Below are 18,931 nucleotides of genomic sequence, written 5' to 3'. Positions count from 1 at the left end.
CTTGAAATGTTCTTTTTGGTGATGTATGCAATGCCATTCCTCTTGATTTTTTTATTCCCAGCATCGTAAACCATATAATTGTCTGACTTTAAATGGCCAATACCAGTCCATTTCAGCTTACTAATGCCTGGGATATCAATCTTTATATATTCCATTTCATTTTGACAACTTCCTATTTTCCTAAATTCATACCCCATACTTTACATGTTCTGATTGTTAATGGGTGTTTGCAGCTGTTTCTCCTCATTTGAAATTATGCCCCATCAGTAAATGAAGGTTCCAAATGTTTTATTCCATTCACATCATTATGTCAGCTTTGCTTTGAGGAAGCAACTCTTCCCTGGTCGTATTTTGAGTAACTTCCAATCTAAGGGGTTCTTCTTCCAGAATTATCTATGGCAATATTCTGATACTATTCATTATGTTTGCATCTTCTGACACTATAGCTGACAACGTTTAACTGCTATTCATAATGTTTTCAGTGGGTAAACAATGAGAAATAGTCTGTTTCTCCTTATTCATAATCTTAGTCTTAGACTGGAAGTTCTTAGTCTTAGTCTGAAGTTGAAACCATGGACCACCCTTCCGGTTTTAAAATAACTGTGGCATAGCTTCTAGAATCACACAAGCCACCACAGTACAACAAACTAACAGATGATTGGTGGAGACAACAGATGAGCCTGGGTAAAATTTATTCAGGTGTTCTTGGTACTATTGTTATTCTAACAATTTTTCAGTGTACTTACTAAAAAAAGAAAAAGAAAAAAAAATTTTTTTTAAGGAGTGTACTGTCCAGTTGATTGGAATCCTGCTGTGGCACTGTAGGATAAACACAGAACTTCTCATTTAAAGGTCAGCAGTTCAAACCCGCCAGCCATTCCTCAGAAACCTTATACAAGGACTCTATGGTTCAGAACTGACTCCATGGCACTTAACAACAACATCAAAATAAACTAGAATATCATTTTACTCCAGATCTGAAAAAAGTTGTAAGCAAATTTTACAAAAACTGCTTGATTATTTAACATTTATAAAACCATATAGTGAAGTGGTTTTAATGAAATAGCTTATCAATTATATTACAACTAATAGAGTAATATATATTTTACAAATTATATCGATAGAAATATGCTGTTGATTAGCTGGGTATGTTCTTGAAAGCCTTATTGCTGTTATGTGTCACTGAGTCAATTCAACCCATAGCAACCCTATGTACAATAGAACAAAACACTGTCTGGTCCTGTGCCACCCTTAAAATTATTTTTATGTTTGAGCCCCTGTTAGACCCATCTTGTTGCGTGTTTTTCTCTTTGTCCCTGACCCTCTACTTTACAAAGGTTAATGTTCTTCTTCAAGGACTGGTCCCCTCTGACAACACACCCAAAGTACATGAGACAAAGTTTCACCATCCTCCATTCTAGGGAACATTCTGGCTGTACTTCTTCCAAGACAGATTTGCTGACAGTCTGTGGTGTATTCAATAGTCTTTATCAATGCCATAATTCATGGGCTTGTTTAGATATTGCATCAAGTCTTCTTCGGTCTTCCTTATTCATTGGCCAGGTTTTGCATGTTTGCACTGTGATTGGAAATACCATGGTTAGTGATGAGAAAACTATTGGATTGTCTAATCATAAGTCTTTATAAGTTTGAAATGCAATTTTTCAGACCTTTACTCTTAGAATCATACCACATTTCTTTTTCTTATTTTAAAATATTATCTAAGACTCAGCAGTAGTCTCTCTAATTTCATATTTTTAGTAATATTAGCATCCAGAATCTGGGAAAGGGAAAGGATATAGAATTAATATTTCATGCCCTTTGAAAACTTATGGAGTGTCCTTAGTTAACATGAAAATACAGAGGTTAACACCATAGTATTTTTATTTCAGCATTTGCTTGTTCTTATTGTTTTTGTTAAGTGCCATTGAGTCAGTTCCCTTATATAGTGACCCCCCTTGTAGGGTTTCCAAGGAGCAGCTGCTGAGCTTGAACTGCCGACCTTGTGGTTCAAACCGACCTGCAGCACCATACCAGAACTCTACATGCTTAATAGGGATTAACATAAAGAGTATTTATCTATTGCAGCCTCAATTTTTAAACTGCTTGCATTTATAGGCCAGCTACACGTCTTCTCAATTAGCTGATATTGTTTGACCAAATTGTTCCCAAGGATTGATTTGTACTGTATGACCTCATGCTTTGCTTTTCTGTTTGTGTTTTGTTTTGTTTTAAAGGAAATTAATTGACTATAAATCTGAGATAGTAACACTTTAAAAACTTCCTGTTAATATACTGTAGATAGAAAATGCAATTTATTTTTTCATTAAATATCTGCTATTTATACTGGGAACAGATTAGATCATTGTTAATGAAATAGCCATTGTTGTTGTGAAGTACTATCAAGTAGGTTCCGTGATTCCCAGCGACCCAGTCTTGGGTTTCCGATGAACGGCTAGTAGGTTTGAACCTGTGGTTTAAACCAACCTTGCAGTCTAGTGCATTATCCAGCAGCACCCTAAATAGTCATTAAAATGCAATATTCATTTGCATTTTAAAGGGGTGTTGTTTTTAAATTCTATCCAGTATTTAACATGTAGTATATTTGGAGTCCTGGTGTGGCACTGTGGGCTAATGTGTCAGACTACAAAGTCAGTTTGAACTGTAAGGTCGGTGGTTCTGACCCTATATAGGGTCGCTATGGGTCAGAATCAACTCAACAGCACTTAATAACAACAACATACTTATTTTTAAAACACTTCAGATTAAGGCATGATTTTAAAAGTTAATGTTACTTTTCTGTAATTTCCTACATAAACAAAAATAAAATTCATAATTCATAAATTTTCTGCTGTAGACATCAGACCACAATTTACTTGGCTCTATTAGCATGCGATGATCTCAACATTGGAAGGAAGATAAAAGGGAGAATTGAACGCATGGGGGGGGGGGGAGTAAATCCAAGAAGAGAAAAAGAACAAAGGAGAAAAAAAATAAAATAAAACAGGAGAAGTAGAATGTTAATTGGAAAGAAAATGGAACAGATGCTCAAAGAAGGAAGAAAGAGAAAATAAGATTGGGGGTGGGGGGAGGGAAAAAAAGGGGGAGATTAGAATTTCCTCTCACCTGCAGGGTTACTGAAAAGATCCTGAGCTAGAGCCACCTTATTTACATTTGGGTAAAGGAGAGTACTAAATTTTTTATCAGAGAGTACCATTGCCTGTGTTTCACATAGCTTCTGTTTGTTTAATGCAAGCTTATTTTATGTAAGCTAAGATAAAACTGAGCTTGCATGAAAGTACTCTTCAATACTTGAACAAGATTTAAGAACTCAGTTTCGAGATGGATGTTAACTGTAGCAGATGACTGGACTGATGAGCACAGTCTCTGCAACGCGCCTGGAATTTGTAAGAATTGCCAACTATTAATAAAGCAGTTTGCTTCCAGTTGTCATGGTGTGCCATTCTTTGAAGCATTCTCTGAGGAATATTTTTAAACAAGCTTAGATAGAACTTGTCATGGTATCACATAACCACTATTGAACTGTTCTGAGCTTTGAATCAGCCATGTATCCTTTGTGAGAAAAAGAAAAGTAATCTGTCAAAAAAGTGCATGAAAGTTGACAAGACTTACTCTAATAGCTATATCCTGGGAATACGTATTTATGAATGTTTTCAAGCCTCACTTGGTAAACATTTTTGACTTTCCCAGATTCTTTAAAAATGTGAATCACTGACCTTAACAATCACTACAACTTATTTTTCAGATTAACCTGTGGTTTTCTGACCATCAAGCAGCCTGTAGTGGTCTCCATTAACAAAGAACTATGCTTATTTTTCCTTTAGGTATTTTAATTTATGATCAAATTCCAAATAACTGTTTCATTTATGTCTATTTAATTTCCCAAACTTTATCGGTTATTATCTAATGTCCTATCAATATGCAATGAAATCAGTGAAGTTATATAAAGACAAGAATGGACCAAAATGTCAACTTAAAAAATAATTTTTCCTCCCATCTAAAAATTAATTTGCTTTTTCAAATCTTCCAATTAATCTTATATTTTTAATGGAAATTTGTCTTGGTTTCAAAGATGCTGAGTATTAACATAAAAGTTGAATGGTAATGCTCTAGAGTACAGATGAATGTTATTAGAATATAGAAGATTATAATTGACAACAGATGAAGACTGTATTTGGGTGTACAGAAGCACCTAAAATAAATAGTATCCATGCTTCCAATTTATGATGGGGTTCATTTCAGAAGCACACACAGACTTCTAATAAACCACTCCACTATTTTCTTTACCATTTACAAAAGGCAACACAATTCCATTAAGAGTGGTTTTCATATGACCGCCAATCAAGCATGTTACCATCATCTTTTCATTCATTGTTACATTCAGGATGACTTCAGAGTCTCACATGATTTGGATATGTTATCAAGAGGGACCAGTCCCTGGAAAAGGACATCATGCTTGATGAAATACAGTGTCAGTGAAAAAGAGAAAGACCCTCTCAGTGAGATGGAGTAACACCATGGCTGCAACAATGAACTCAAACACAGGAAAAAATGTGAGGCTGGTCTAGGACCATGCAGTGTTTTACTCTGTTGTACACAGGTGTCATGATGAGTCGGAATGGACATGGTAGTATGTAACAACAACAACGACTTCTTTAACCACCACATATTTTTATCTTCCTTTTAAACAAGAGTCATCTGAGGCAAACTGATAGAAAGATAACTTCACCAACGAACGTTTGCTGTAATTCTTGAACTTTTAGTCCCCGTATTTAAGATCTCAGGATGCCATTTCCGTCTCTCAAATGAGAGCTAAATACCAAGATTAATTTAAGAATTAAGACCAGAGTCTAACGTGTTACAACATAGAAGCATAGATTATAAGGAACCATAGAATTTTAGAGCTGAAGGTTTTAAAGATAACATTTTAAAGGAAACTGGAGTCCAAGAATATTAAAGACCTGCCAAACCTTGCATAGCTGATGTGAAAATAAGTAGAAAGGAAGCTAAGTACAATTGATAACTACATAAGAAATAATAAGAAAATAAACAAAGCCATGGCAATGTTGTTAACTAGACATATTCCCATGGAGCAGAATGACCTATGGAACACGCTGCTCAGGAAACATCACCTAACATGGTTGTGGGAAGCTAATCTGTTGAGGTTTTGTTCCCTCGCTTCCAGCAATGACCAACAGGGTTTTGACCATCACTGTGGACATAGAGATCTGCCCCCAGATGTACTCCCTATGTAGCCTCTACACTGGTCTACTGTAGCCCCGAATTTTTAACCAATAGAAAGCATCAGCCTTAAATCAAATACACAGAGGAAACACTTCAATTTTTTTTAATGTGCATTCTGGTTGTGTGTCTATTTTCTTTTTAAGTGAGTAAGGAAGCAGAACCAGAAAGAAGGCTGCTTCAGGAAGAGCACATACTCTATGACTAAAAGTAAGGAGGAAAATCCTGCTTAGCCCTGAAAGCGAAAATCCCCTTCTATTTTAAGGAACACTCCCTTACTTTTAGAATCTCTCAAGTGAGTCATTAGGGTTAGATCATTTTCTCCAGAGACATCTACTTTCCAAATAGTAAGCTCTCAATGCATCGATAAGAAAAGGAAAAAATATAATCTGACAACTAAGAAGGGAGAACTACTCCATTCCAAAAACACTGTCTGTTCTGTTCTCATCAGTCCACAGGGTCCACACAGCAATGGCAGGAAATAACTATCAACTCTGTCGTGAAAAAGAGACTCAAGTGAGTTCTCTTGTCCCATGATTGTATCTGACTGCTTTTCTGTAGCTATTGGCCCTAAAAATCCTCTCCTTTGCCTTACTTAACACACTGTGTCTCTAAGACAGAAAAGTGGACAATCTGGTGCTTTAAAAACTCCCAGCTTTCAGGGTGAAACCATAATTGTGTACTGTAAGTCAAGCTGGAGAAAGGCATATATGAATAGCTGCTGTTTCATAGCTCACCCACTTAAAATGCAAATGATAGTACCAAAAATTATCGAAGTCTACCCCTCAGATGCTCTTGTTATTCACTACAGCTTTTTGCCCCCACTCGGCTATACTTATCTTTTCCTACATATCTCTGAATTTATTCTACTACACAACTCCCTACTTATTTCTTAAATAACTTGGTTTTATATCTTTAAAGAGTTAGACTTAACCAATAAGATCTCATTTTCCCAAGTAATGAGAAAAATAGATCTTCATTTCCATATTCCAAAAATCAATTATATAGTAATAAACTGACAGAAAGTGGCAGACAACCTATTTATGATACTCCATTGATTGCTCTGCAGAAACAAAAATGGTACCAGTTTCCTCAAGAGCATATGAGGAGAGGACTGTGGTAGGACCCAAAAGAGAGAAGCTAAAGTTCTTTCTTGGGTCTGTCATCACACCCCCTATGAGATTGCTTAATTCAATCTTTTTGAACCTGGAGGGAAATATACACACACCCAAAAGCCCTTCTCTTTCTGCATGAAGTAAGGAAAAATCCTACCACTTGGCATGAACGACAGACTGTAGATCCAAGCAGAGATTGTAAAATGGAACCATTTCTCATTCATTCATTTATTCACCAGTTATTACCAATTTCTATAGCAAACACCATATTAAACAGAAAAAGGTACATTCCCTACCTTTAGGATTTTATAATTCAGGGGAAGGAGAAAGAGAATATATAATTAGATACTCTGTGGTTTAGGATCATATGGTGGTGCTATGGGTTAGACATTGGGCTGCTAAGTGCAAGGTCAGGGGTTCAAACCCACCAGCTGCTTAACAGTAAACAGACCAAGGCTATCTGCTCCTGTAAAGATGTACAGCCTTAGAAACCTTATATAGGGTCACTGTGAGTCAGAATCAACTCTATGGCAATGGGGTGGGGGTTTTGTTTGGAAATCTACTTTACAAGGACTTCTCTGATGGGAGTCCTGGCACGGTGCTGTAAGATAAGCACTGAACTACTAAACACAAAGTCGGTAGTTCAAACCCACCAGCCACTCTTTGGAAACCCTATACATGGTCGCTATGAGTTGGAACTGATTCAACTGCACTTAACAACAAATTTGTTGGGAATTTATTGACTCTTGTTCTAGATGTAGTTTCTAAGCAGAGCTGGATTAAACAAAGTCAATAGTCAATATGTCTCATTCCTCTGTTTGCCTTTCTTTCCTAGGGATTGATTTTATTCTCAGGTAGGTTCTCACCTTGTGGGGACATCAAGGCCATCAATGACTTCAGGCTTACATGTCACCAACATAAGAACTCTCATGAAACGAAAAAGATTTTTGTTCAATAGTTTTAGCAAAATTCAAGAACTGTCATTAATTTTACCTGGCTTGCTCCATGTTCCCATCCCTCAGCCAATCTCTATGGCTACAGTGATAGAATTTGTTACTTAACTAGGCCAGTAGGCTGAGAATGTGGGAGAGATGTTTCCATTAAGAAAAGGGAATACCATTCAAGATTGGGAATGAGTATGTGTAAAAACAGAGCTGTCCCCTCCAACATTATAAGAGTAAGTGTGAAAGGGACTGAAACAAAGGTTACAAAAAGTACAAAGGATGTACAGAGACAGAGTTTAATTGCAACGGGAGAGAAGACGACTTAGAAGGCATTGGTTAATAGCTTCACAGAAAAAAGTGGCATTTAAAACGGGATCTTGAAAACACAGGTAGAATTTCAACAAGTGTGATCTCAGGATAACACTCAATCTCTGGACAGGCATATGAGACATAAACTAGTTCATTTGTTGAACACATATGGTAGAGTCATATGAGGCCATAGTGGATACTATGGTATGCTGCCCTGCCTCCCTTCTAGGACTGAAAGATCTATTTCCCCAGCTGCTGGGAGTAAGCCTGCTGACAGACCTCAGCTGTCAACTCTTCCCGGGAAAGGCCTTCTGTAGCGGAAGGCTGCCTCACTGCAGGACAGACTCTCTTCCCAAGCGTAGCTTGCAGCCAGTGACTGGTTGATGTCAGAATATAAAGCGTCAGTCTTCTCACTCCAATTTAGGACAGTTTTAAAGGATCATTTAGGCTTCACTGCTGACCCTAGGGTTGACTGAGGCCTATTCTATAACTGCAGTTCAGTTCAACATCTCTTTTAGTCCCCTCCTGTCTCCAACCCTTCCCAGAGCCACAGGTGTTGTAACTGAGAGCACTCACTAAAAAACTTTCTGCCTTCTAATGACCACTTCAGAGTCTGTTTTCTATTAATTCAATCTGTAACAGGGGCATAGATGAAATATAATTTTTTAAAAGCCCAAATAAACGGATTGGAGATAAATTCTAGAGAGCGTTGAAGGTCATACTGTGAAATTTGAATTGCATTAGAGGCTAATGAGTCCCAGTGTGGTGCTGTTGGATAAACACTGGACTGCTAATTACAAGGTCAGCAGTTCAAACCTGCCAGCCGCTCCTTGAAACCCCTATACAGGGTTGCCATGAGATGGAACCAACTCGATGGCGTTTAACAACAACACAACATAATAATGCTATGATTTTAATTGTGCTTGGGGAAAGCAATGTGGGAGATAGTAAGAAAGACAATGAAAGAGATTTCAGGATTTTCAGCCAAGGAGCTAACAGTAGTATCAGTCAGAGACTCATCAAAAGCAGAAACCACATCAGTTATTTTAACTGAAAAAAAAGTAGACAGTTAACATGAATAGGTTTTAAAAACCACAAGGTAAACAGGGAATATAAGGTATCATGGAGGTAGCAACTCAAGGAAGCTGCTACCTACCATTCCTATGATTGAGGAACAATAAGGAAAAGAATGGAATTTATTTAAACATAGAAGTTTGGAAGAAAGTTTCCACCAATCTGGAACTCAGATCTTGAAGACTGGATGTTCTCGACTGGTGCTACTGTTTCTGAGTTTGGAGGAGTGCCCAGGAGGCTGAAACCCAAACCTCTAAGGAAGAGGTTGCATTCAGTGATACTGGTTTCTGAAGGAGTGCAATAAAGATAGTTCTTCAAGCTTAGGGAAACTGAAGGTTGGAAATGACTGGTTGCTACCAGAACAAATTGCCTGTACCTAGGTGATGACGCAAGGAGCTTTGGTAGCGTAGTGGTTACGATGAATTGGGCTGCGAACCACAAAGTCAGCAGTTCGAAACCACCAGCTGTTCCACTGGAGAAAGATGAGGCGTTCTCTTCCCATAAAGATTTACAGCCTTGGAAATCCTGTACAGGGTCGCTATGAGTCAGAACCGACTCCATGGCACACAGCAGCAGCAGCAGGTGACGACACATTGCAAGGACAGTACGTATAGTTACAGGAAAGTGTTCTTTCTTCCCCCTCCAGCATGTAGTCTCCCTCTAGTGCCCTCTGATTGGCACAAACTATAAATCCTTGAGTTAGCAATTTAATTTCCTCAATCCTTGATTTCCTCATCTATTAAATGAGTTCACATTAGTCCTATCTGGTAGAGTTACCCAGAGACACCAAAGAAATGATATATGTTATGTGGCACATAAAGTGACTTCCAGTAAATAACTTTCTTTAATTATTATTAAAATAGGAAGTCTAGGAGAAAAAGGAGAAGTCAAAATTTGTCCTATGGTTTTTGCAATTTGAATCACATGAGGGGAAAGAAAGAATGAGTGTTGGGGTCATGTTTTTGAGTATGTTCTGGAACAGCTAGATTTAACGTGAAGAGAGTTGTAAGTGTTCATCTGGGCTCAAATCAGGGCTAAAGGAGCAGTAGAAAGAATTTATAATAGTCATTTAATTTCATTAATAAAACTTTTTCTGCGAACATTAGGTTATGCAGGACAATCAACAGACAAAGGTATGTCTATTCAGGGATCATGTAAAAGTTTATGAATGGACAGACACTTAAAGCTGTGCTTCTAAAATTCTAGCATGCATCAGAATCACCTGGAGGGGTTTTTCAAACACAGATTGTTAGGCCCCATTCCCAGATTTCTGATTCAGTTTGTCTGAGTTGGAATCCTGGTGGCACAGTGGTTAAAGTGAACAGAGCTGATCAAAAGGTTTGAACCCACCAGCCATTTCCCAGAAAAAAAATGTAATAGTCTGCCTTAGAATTTACAGCCTTAGAAATCCGATGGGTTTTTGTCCTTAAAGGGTCCCTGTGAGTCAGAATTGACTCACAGCAGTGGATGGATGGATGGGGTGTTGTGGCTTAAGAATTTCTAATATGCTCTGAAGTGATGCTAATGTTACCAGTTCAAGGACAACACTGCTTAGCAGGGTCCAGAGAACTAAGCTCAGAGCTGCAACTATTGACAAGTCTCCAGATAAGAAAGAGAAAGAACATTCATTGTTGTGTATATACTACTGGTGTGGCACTGTGGGTTAATGTGCTGCACTACTAGGGCCGTTTAAACCACAAGGTCGGCAGTTTAAGGTTACCAGCTGCTCCTACGAGTCAGAATCGACTTAACAGCACTAAGAACATATACTACTAGTTTCGTAGGCATTTTCTAGAAGTATGTGTTATATATGTTTTAGACAAGAAAACCGCAGTTCATAGAGGCAAGGAACTTGTGCAAAGCCACAACTAGTCAGGTAGTAAAATAACAGTGGTACTCTGACCCAGATCCATCTGAGTCCAAAACCCATATTTTTTCCATGTGTTATGTTGTCAAGCAATCTCTGTATGTAAAGTCAGGAGGAGGCAGGAGACTTAAAGGATAAGATGGACCTATAGTTCACAATGAAGCTTTAACTACAAACTAAATGCCAGCAACTCCCAAATATATCTTTCCAGGCCAGACTTATCTCCTGAAACATAGCGCTCTCTTTCCTACCCAGAATTCCCAGCTTCCTCCTCAGCTTGTCCTAAAAGGAACTGTTAATGTTGTGTTCAAAGCTGCTTCACCCTCAATCTTCTGCTTCTCAATTAATGGCAACGAAGGAGCTCTGGTAGCGTAGTGGTTACGAATCGGGCTGCGAACCTTAAGGTCAGCGGTTCAAAACTACCAGCCACTCCGCGGGAGAAAGATGAGGCTTTCTACTCCCGTAAAGATTTACACCCTCGGAAACCCTGTACAGGGTCGCTATGGGTCGGAACCGACTCGATGGCAATTAACAACAACAACAACTACCCTTGCCATTACTTGTGTCCTGGTGTGGTACTATGGGTTAATGCACTGGACTGCATGTGAGGCCGGTAATTGAAGCTCATCAGTCGCTCCTCAAAAACCCTATACAGGGTCACTATGGGTCGGAACCAACTCAAGGATACTTAAAACAACAACAACAGCCCTTGCAAACACTCAGGCAAAATATCACTCTTGACTCAGCTCTTTCTTCAACTCTCGGCATATAGTCTGTCAGCAAAACCCAAGGCTCTGATTTTCATTTCCCTCCAGTTTTCACCACCTCCATGGCCATCCGGTGATCTAAGCCACCAGCGTCGTCTCTGTAATATCCATATTCTCTGTTTGCTCCCCCACCCCCACACCCCTCCTTGCTCCTATAGAGCGTATTTTCAACTCTAGCCCTATGTTGTTGTTGTTAGGTGCCATCGAGTCGGTACCGACTCATAGCGACATTATGCACAGCAGAACGAAACACTGCCCGATCCTGGGCCAACCTCACTATTATTGCCACGCTTGAGTCCATCGATGCTGCCACCTGGCCAACAGATTCTCTGAAAATCTAAATCAGATTATATTCCTTTCTCAAAATCTTCCAAACAGTCCTCATTTTGTTCAAAGTAAACACCAAAGTCTGACTAGACCGAGATCCATTTTACCTTTCTCCTAATGTTGTTAGGATAGTCCTGGTGTGGCACTGCAGATTAATGCATTGGACTGTGAGGTCGGTTTGAACCGCAAGGTGGTGGTTAAGGCTCACCAGCTGCTCCTCGTAAACCCTATGCAGAGTTGCTAAGAGTTGGAACTGACTCTGCAGTACCTAACAACAATAACAATGTTTTTAGTTGCCATCAAGTCAGCTCTGACTCATGGCAACCAACAGAATGAAAGATTGTCCAATTCTGTACTATCTTTATGATTGTTGATATGTTTGAGTCCATTGCTAAAGTTATCATATCAGTTGAGGGTTTTCTTCCTTGAGGATTTTCCTCATTTTTGCTGATGCTCTACTGCACCAGTCATGGTGTTCTTTTCTAGCAATTGTCTTTGCTAGTGGTATACCCAAAATAAGTGAACCGAAGTCTTGCCAACCTCTAAAGGAGCATTGTGGTTATATTTCTTCTACTACTGGTGTGGCGCTATGGGATGAAGTACTGGACTGCAATGTTGGTTTGAACTACAAGACTGGTAGTTCAAACTCACAAGCCACTCCTTGGAAACCCTATACTGGGTCGCTATAAGTCAGAAGCGACTCAACGGCACTTTAACAACAACTTATCTCCTTACCTCCCCTCTTACTACTTTTCCTTTCTCTCAATTCACCCCAACTTTAAAACCAAAGAAAGCGACAACAGCAACAAAACATTACTATTAAATCAAATCCAATAGGCAAGAATAGAATTGCTTATAGGATAGGATAAAATAGAACTACATCTTAGGGTTTCCAAGACTATAATCTTTATAAAAGCAGATTGTCACACCTTTCTCCCACAGAGCAACTGGTAGGTTCAAATTGACTAGCGTATGCTGAACAATTGTGCCACCAAGTCTCCTCTGATCTCTTTGCTGTTCCATAAACACTGGTGGTGGTGGTGTGCCGTGGGGTAAGTTCTGACTCATAGGGTTTATGAGTCCGAGGCTGTAAAGCTTTACAGGAGCAGAAAGCCTCATCTTTCTCCTGTGGAACCGCTGGTAATTTTGAATCGCCAGCCTAAAGGTTAGTAGCCCAACTCGTAAGCACTACACTACCAGAGCTCCTTCCATTAACACTACCAGGTACAGAATTTCATTAGGGACTCTACTGGATCACTTTCTCCACGTACCCAATAGCTAACTCTCTCCTTCAAGTCTTTGCTTACACTTCACTTTCTCAGAAGTTACAACCATCTGTATTCCTAGAAATCCTGATCACCATTATTCTGTTTTTTTCTGCTTTTTTTTCATTTTTCCTCATAACCTTTTAAAACTCTATATAATTTACCTGTCTGTTGTATTTGTTATTGATTGTGGATCTCCCACACTGAAATGTAAGCTCTGTGAGGCAGGGATCTTCAAATTTTGTTCATGTTTTGTACCTTGTACGTGCTCAATAAATATATGTCAAAATGAATGAGAGGTATATATATATATGAGTTCAGTGGAAACAATCATGTGAAAGAGATGCAAAGTTAGAAGAATGGTGTCAGAAGGAACTGTTGGAAGTGGCATGGAACCTAGTCGTGAAGAAGACTTGGCTGTGAATGTGGCCTGAGGGAAGAAAGTGGAGCAGGAGACAGGCAACAGAGAAGGACAAATAGAAACCCAAGATTCAAAATAAAAGAGCTTCTCTTACTAATGTGTCAGAAAAGAAATGGAAAGTTAGTTTCCATTTTGAAACGTTCTAAGTTTCACAGTAATCTTTTTTTTTTTTTAAGTATCATTTCTCAAATGAATATTTGTTCTTTTACCTTACGTATATACAAGTGACGAAAGTAAACAAGACCAGCTTCTGACCAAAGAACTCTTGTAATTTTTTTTAAATTTTTGCCTCCTGAATTGTTTTTGCTTAAATCAGGGGACCATAAATAAGAAAAACTGCTTTGTTGTTGTTGAGTGCATCCGAGTCAGTTCAGATTCGTGGTGACCCTGTCTGTATAGGGTTCCAAGGTTTTATTAATCCATGCAGGAGCAGAAACCCTCATTTTCCTCCCATGAAGCAGCTGGCAGTCTCAAACTGCAAAACTTTTGGTTCACAGACCAGTGCTTATCTTATGGAGCCTCTACACTAGATAGAAACAGAACAGGCTTCTATTGTTCTATGTAGAATTACAAGATCTAGTGTGACAGGCTTCTTTGGGCAGGCAGAAATAAAAAACCCAAGCAAGATAGCCTTAAAAGGGGATGTGGGAGAAAACGTATTGGCTTTAAGGTCTGGCTTGATCTAGACACACATATAATGTCATCAAGAATCTTATTTTCTTAGTAGACTTTGCTTTCTTCTATGTTCACATTATTTCCTGTCAGACTTTCCAGAATATGGCCTCCATTCTGGAAAATTCTCTGGATTTACTTTTTTTCATGTTAGCCTCCCCAGCAGAAATTGTCTCTTTACCAATCATTGTAAGTCCCAGACCTACCTCTCCTTGTTCCGACCTGAATTGTATCATCTCCACTAAGCAAATTACCATGAGCAGGGGATTGTTGTTGTTATTGTTGTTAAGAGGCATTGAGTAGGTTGCAACTCACAGTGCCCCTGTATAGGATTTCCAAGGAGCAGCCGGTAGGTTTGAACGTCCAATCATGTGATTCGCAGTCTAGTGCTTAGCCTACATCACCCCACTAGGGGAGATATGCTTCTAATTATTTCATCCTAAGTCTTATAATGTCCTCTTCTGAAGCCAGATGAATCAGACCATCCATGTGGAGAAGGATGATTCCCTAAAACAAAACCTTGTGCTCTTTTATCCGAAAAAGAGAAATGGGTGCTGAGCAGGCTACATACATGTTTTGGTGCTTTTTCAAATGTTGTAGGACAGAATCTTACTACTTATATAACAATGCTCTTAGGAATATATAAAAAGTAAAGGTTAAAAAAAACAAAACAAAAATAAACTTCTCTTGATTTAGAAAGTCCATACTTTTGCAAGAGTATGTTATTTTCAGTGACTGCGATGGTTGAGGACAAGTTTTTTCTTCTTAAATACTCCTAAATATTTCTAAGTCTTATGTCATCTTCCTTCTTAGCAGATGTCTGATATTTCCCAGCGTCAGGGCTAGACACTAGTTAAAATAGGAACAGAGGCAAGATGTGCCATTAGGACACCATGTCTCTGCCTTGGCCTATCTCCCCAGCCATCTATTTAGGGGCTCATCAAATGACATCATCTTAACACTCTGTTTCCAGGTCTTCTGCTGTCCTGAACCAGGTTCCCATGGCTACCACAATCCTTCCCAATCTAGACCCAGTCATCCCTTCCTGTTGGCAACTACAGTCATGTAAAGTCAATGAAAAGGTTTGGAACCTTCAGACTCCATAATAAATCTAGAAATCTTTCAGAAAGGACCATCTTATGACTAATCATGAGTCTGACTCTACCTCCAGTGTATCTCTAGAACCCCACAAGAAAACTTACAAGCTTACTCTGTGTGTGTTCAAAGAATTCGGCAAGCCATCATGATCCCCTGGGAAAAGGAATCTTGGTGCTGGAAGTAAATTTAGTAACCAACCACTGTGGCCTTGTATTTTCAAATAGGAAAAAAGACTTACAAGCAAGTGATGGAAGAGCAGATAGATAGCACGCTGTTGAGAAAACTTGCTTAGTAGCAACTCAGAACAGCAACAGAAATAATAGAGGGGAAAGAAGATGAGGAATAACCTCTCCCAATCTGGTCTCTTATTTTTTTATAATGGAATAAAATTTATTTTCATAATAATTTAACACCTCTCTTCCCCATCAACTTTCCCTCATCCAGACTGGTCTTTATTTGAAGTGTACTTCACCATGTGCACACATCTAACTCTAAAAGAGAATTTCCCAGCCTGTTATTCAGAAGTTTGTCTGTTTGTTGTTTTGTTTTGTCAGGCAAACGTTGATTTTTTTTAAATGTGTTTGTTGGCTTTTTTTTCATTATTTTTTAAACTGCCTTTCCTGTTACCCAAGTTAACATGTACCTACCCTTTTTGTTGTTGTTAAGTACTATCAAGTCAATTCCAACCATTTAATAACACTGTATAGTGTTTTCTAGGCTTTAAATCTTTACAACAGCAAAAAGTCCTCTAGCCAGTGAATAATTCTCCCTTTCCTCTCAGCCCTGATAACCATTATAGAATGTATTTTTTAGCATGAAAACCTTTTCTTGACTTTTTACAATAGTAGTCTCATGTAGTATTTGTCATTTTTGATTGATTAATTTCACTCAACATAATGTCTTCCAGTTTCTTCCATGCTATGAGATGTTTCCCAGATTCATCTTTATTCTTCGGTGTTGTGTACTATTCCATTGTGTGTATATACCAAGGTTTGTTTAACCATTACTTTGTTGATGGGCATTTAGGTTGTCTCCATCTTCTTGCTATTATGAATAGTGTTGCAATGAACATGGGTGTGCATATATCTATTTTTGTCACAACTTTAATTTCTTAAGGATATATACCAAGTAGATAAATTGCTGTTGGTGTTAAGTGCCATCGAGTCGATTCCTACCAATAGCAATCCTGTATAGGGTTTCCAAGGAGCAGCTGGTGAGCTTGAACCACCGACTTTGCAATTGAAACAGCTTTGCAGTCTGATGCATTAGCCCACAGCGCCACACAAGGACTGGGTCATACTATATTTCTTCAGTCTGGTGTCTTGTCATTTGTTATTCTAAGCTTTATTTTTTTCTTTCATTTATTCCTTCATTAAAGATTTATTTTGTTTCTATCATGTGCCTATTGAGTAGACAAAGTCAAGTATTAAAATGTAATGTGCAAAGACCTGGAGTTAGAGAAGCAAAAAGGAAGCACATCCTCAACATTTCTCAAGATGAAAGAACTGAAGAAAAAAAAATCAAGCCTCCACTTGTAATACTCAAGGATTCTATGGGCATAATATTGAATGATGCTCTAGGCATCAAAAGAAAATAGAAGAAACACACAGTCACTGTACCAAAATGAATTGATTGATGTTCAACCATTCAAGAGGTAGCGTATGGTTAAGAATCCATGGTACCAAAGGAAGAAGTCCAAGCTGTACTGAAGGCACTGGCAAAAAATAAGATTCCAGGAATCGATGGAACACCAATTGAAACATTGCAACAAACTGATGCATCATTGGACGTACATGCAGGTCTCTAAGAAATCTGGAAGATAGCTACCTAGCCAGCCAACTGGAAAAAAGTCCATGTTTGTACCCATCCCAAAGAAAGGTGACCCAAGATAATGCAGAAATCATCAAACAATATCATTAATATCATATGCAAGTAAAATTTTGCTGAAGATAATTTAAAAAATATTACAGTAGTACATCAACAAGGAGCTGACAGAAATTCAAGTTACATTCAGAAGAGGACGTGGAAAGAGGAATATCATTGCTGACATCAGATAAATGAATCTTGGCTGAAAGCAGAGAATAGCAGAAAGATGTTTACTTGTGCTTTATTGACTATGCAAAGGTTTTTTTGACTGTGTGGATCATAACAAACTATGGATGATATTGCAAATAATGAGTATTTCAGAACATTTCATTGTGCTCATGAGGGACCAAAAGTCATTCAAGCAGAACAAAGCCATACTGAATAGTGTAAATTCAGGAAAGCTGTGTGCCAAAGTAGTAGCCTTTCACTATACTTTCTCAATCTGTATGCTGAGCAAATAATCTGAGAAGGTGGATTATATGACATGGCATCAGGATTGGAGAACAATACATTAAAAACCTGCAATATGCAGATGACACAATCCTTGCTTGCTAGAGATGAAGAGGACTTGAAATGCTAATGAAGATCAATGACTACAGCCTTCAATATGGTTTGCATTTCAATGTAAAGAATACAAAAATCCTCACAATTGGGCCAATAAATAGCATTATGAAAAGTGGAGAAAAGTTTGAAAATGTTGAAGATTCAATGTTGACTGGATTCACAATCAGCATTCATGAAAACAGCAGTCAAGAAATCAAACGAGGTATTATTGCATTTGGCAAATGTGCCGCTAAAGACCTCTTTAAAGTGTTAAAAAGCAAAGATGTCAGTTTGAGAACTAAGGTGTGCCTGACCCAGGGACTAAGATGTGTCTCATACACATGCAAGGAAACCTGGTATGACTTTGTAGGATAAACATTGGACTGCCAACCATGAGTTCATTGGTTCAAATCCATCTGCTGCCACTCAGAAACAGTATACAGGGTCACTATAAATGAGAACTGACTCTACAGCACTTAACAACAATATATGCATGCAAAATTGGACAATGAATAAGAAAGACCTCAGAATAATTCATGCATTTGAATTATGTAATTGGCAAAGAATACTGACTGCCAGAAGAACACGTAAATCTGTCTTGCAAGTACAGCCAGAATGCTCTGTAGAAACAAGAATGGCAGACTTTGCCTCTTGTTCTTTGTACATATTGCCAGGAGGGACCAATCTCTGGAAAAGGACATCCTGCTTAATAAACTGGAAGGTCAGCAAAAAAGATGAAGACCCTCAATGAGAGGGATTAACACAAAGGCAGTACGCTCAAATAAAGCAACAATTGTGAGAATGACACAGAACCAGGCAGAGTTTCGTTCTGCTGTGCATAAGGTTGCTATGAGTCAGAACCAACTCATCTGCACCTGACAACAATATTATCATGTGCCAGGAACAAAGCATCTCCCAAATGAAGAAGATGAAGCAAAAATGTCCTTCCTATGAAATACAGATGGGTCTCTTGTGATACAATAGTGAATAATTGTCATCAGGACTGATTGTGAAGGTTGGAAATATAAAGGTAGACATTTTATAGCAAGGAAGAGAGGGAATAACTTTTCAGTCTAGGAGCGGAGGTCCCTAGGACCATCAACGGAGAAGAGCCGAGGGCGGGAACCTACCCAGAGAAGCAGTGATGCCTGAGATGGAGGCAGAGACAAAGACGTGGAGCAATGAAGCAGCTGGAGACTTTAGATCCGGAGAGGGATCAGACTGTGTGCTGAAGACTGGGGGAGGGGGGGTAGTGTAGGGGACAGGCTTGCAGGGTATACCCTTTGGTGGGTTGATGATGCATGGAGGGGATGGTAACCATGGCAATCATACGATGTACGGTAGAATGAATGTAAAACTAGTGTTCTCCCATGTAAACTATCATATAATTCACAATAAAAT

Source organism: Chrysochloris asiatica, unplaced genomic scaffold, assembly GCF_000296735.1.
Source record: "Chrysochloris asiatica unplaced genomic scaffold, ChrAsi1.0 scaffold00030, whole genome shotgun sequence".
Classification (NCBI taxonomy): domain Eukaryota; kingdom Metazoa; phylum Chordata; class Mammalia; order Afrosoricida; family Chrysochloridae; genus Chrysochloris; species Chrysochloris asiatica.
This window is presented reverse-complemented; position numbering follows the sequence as displayed.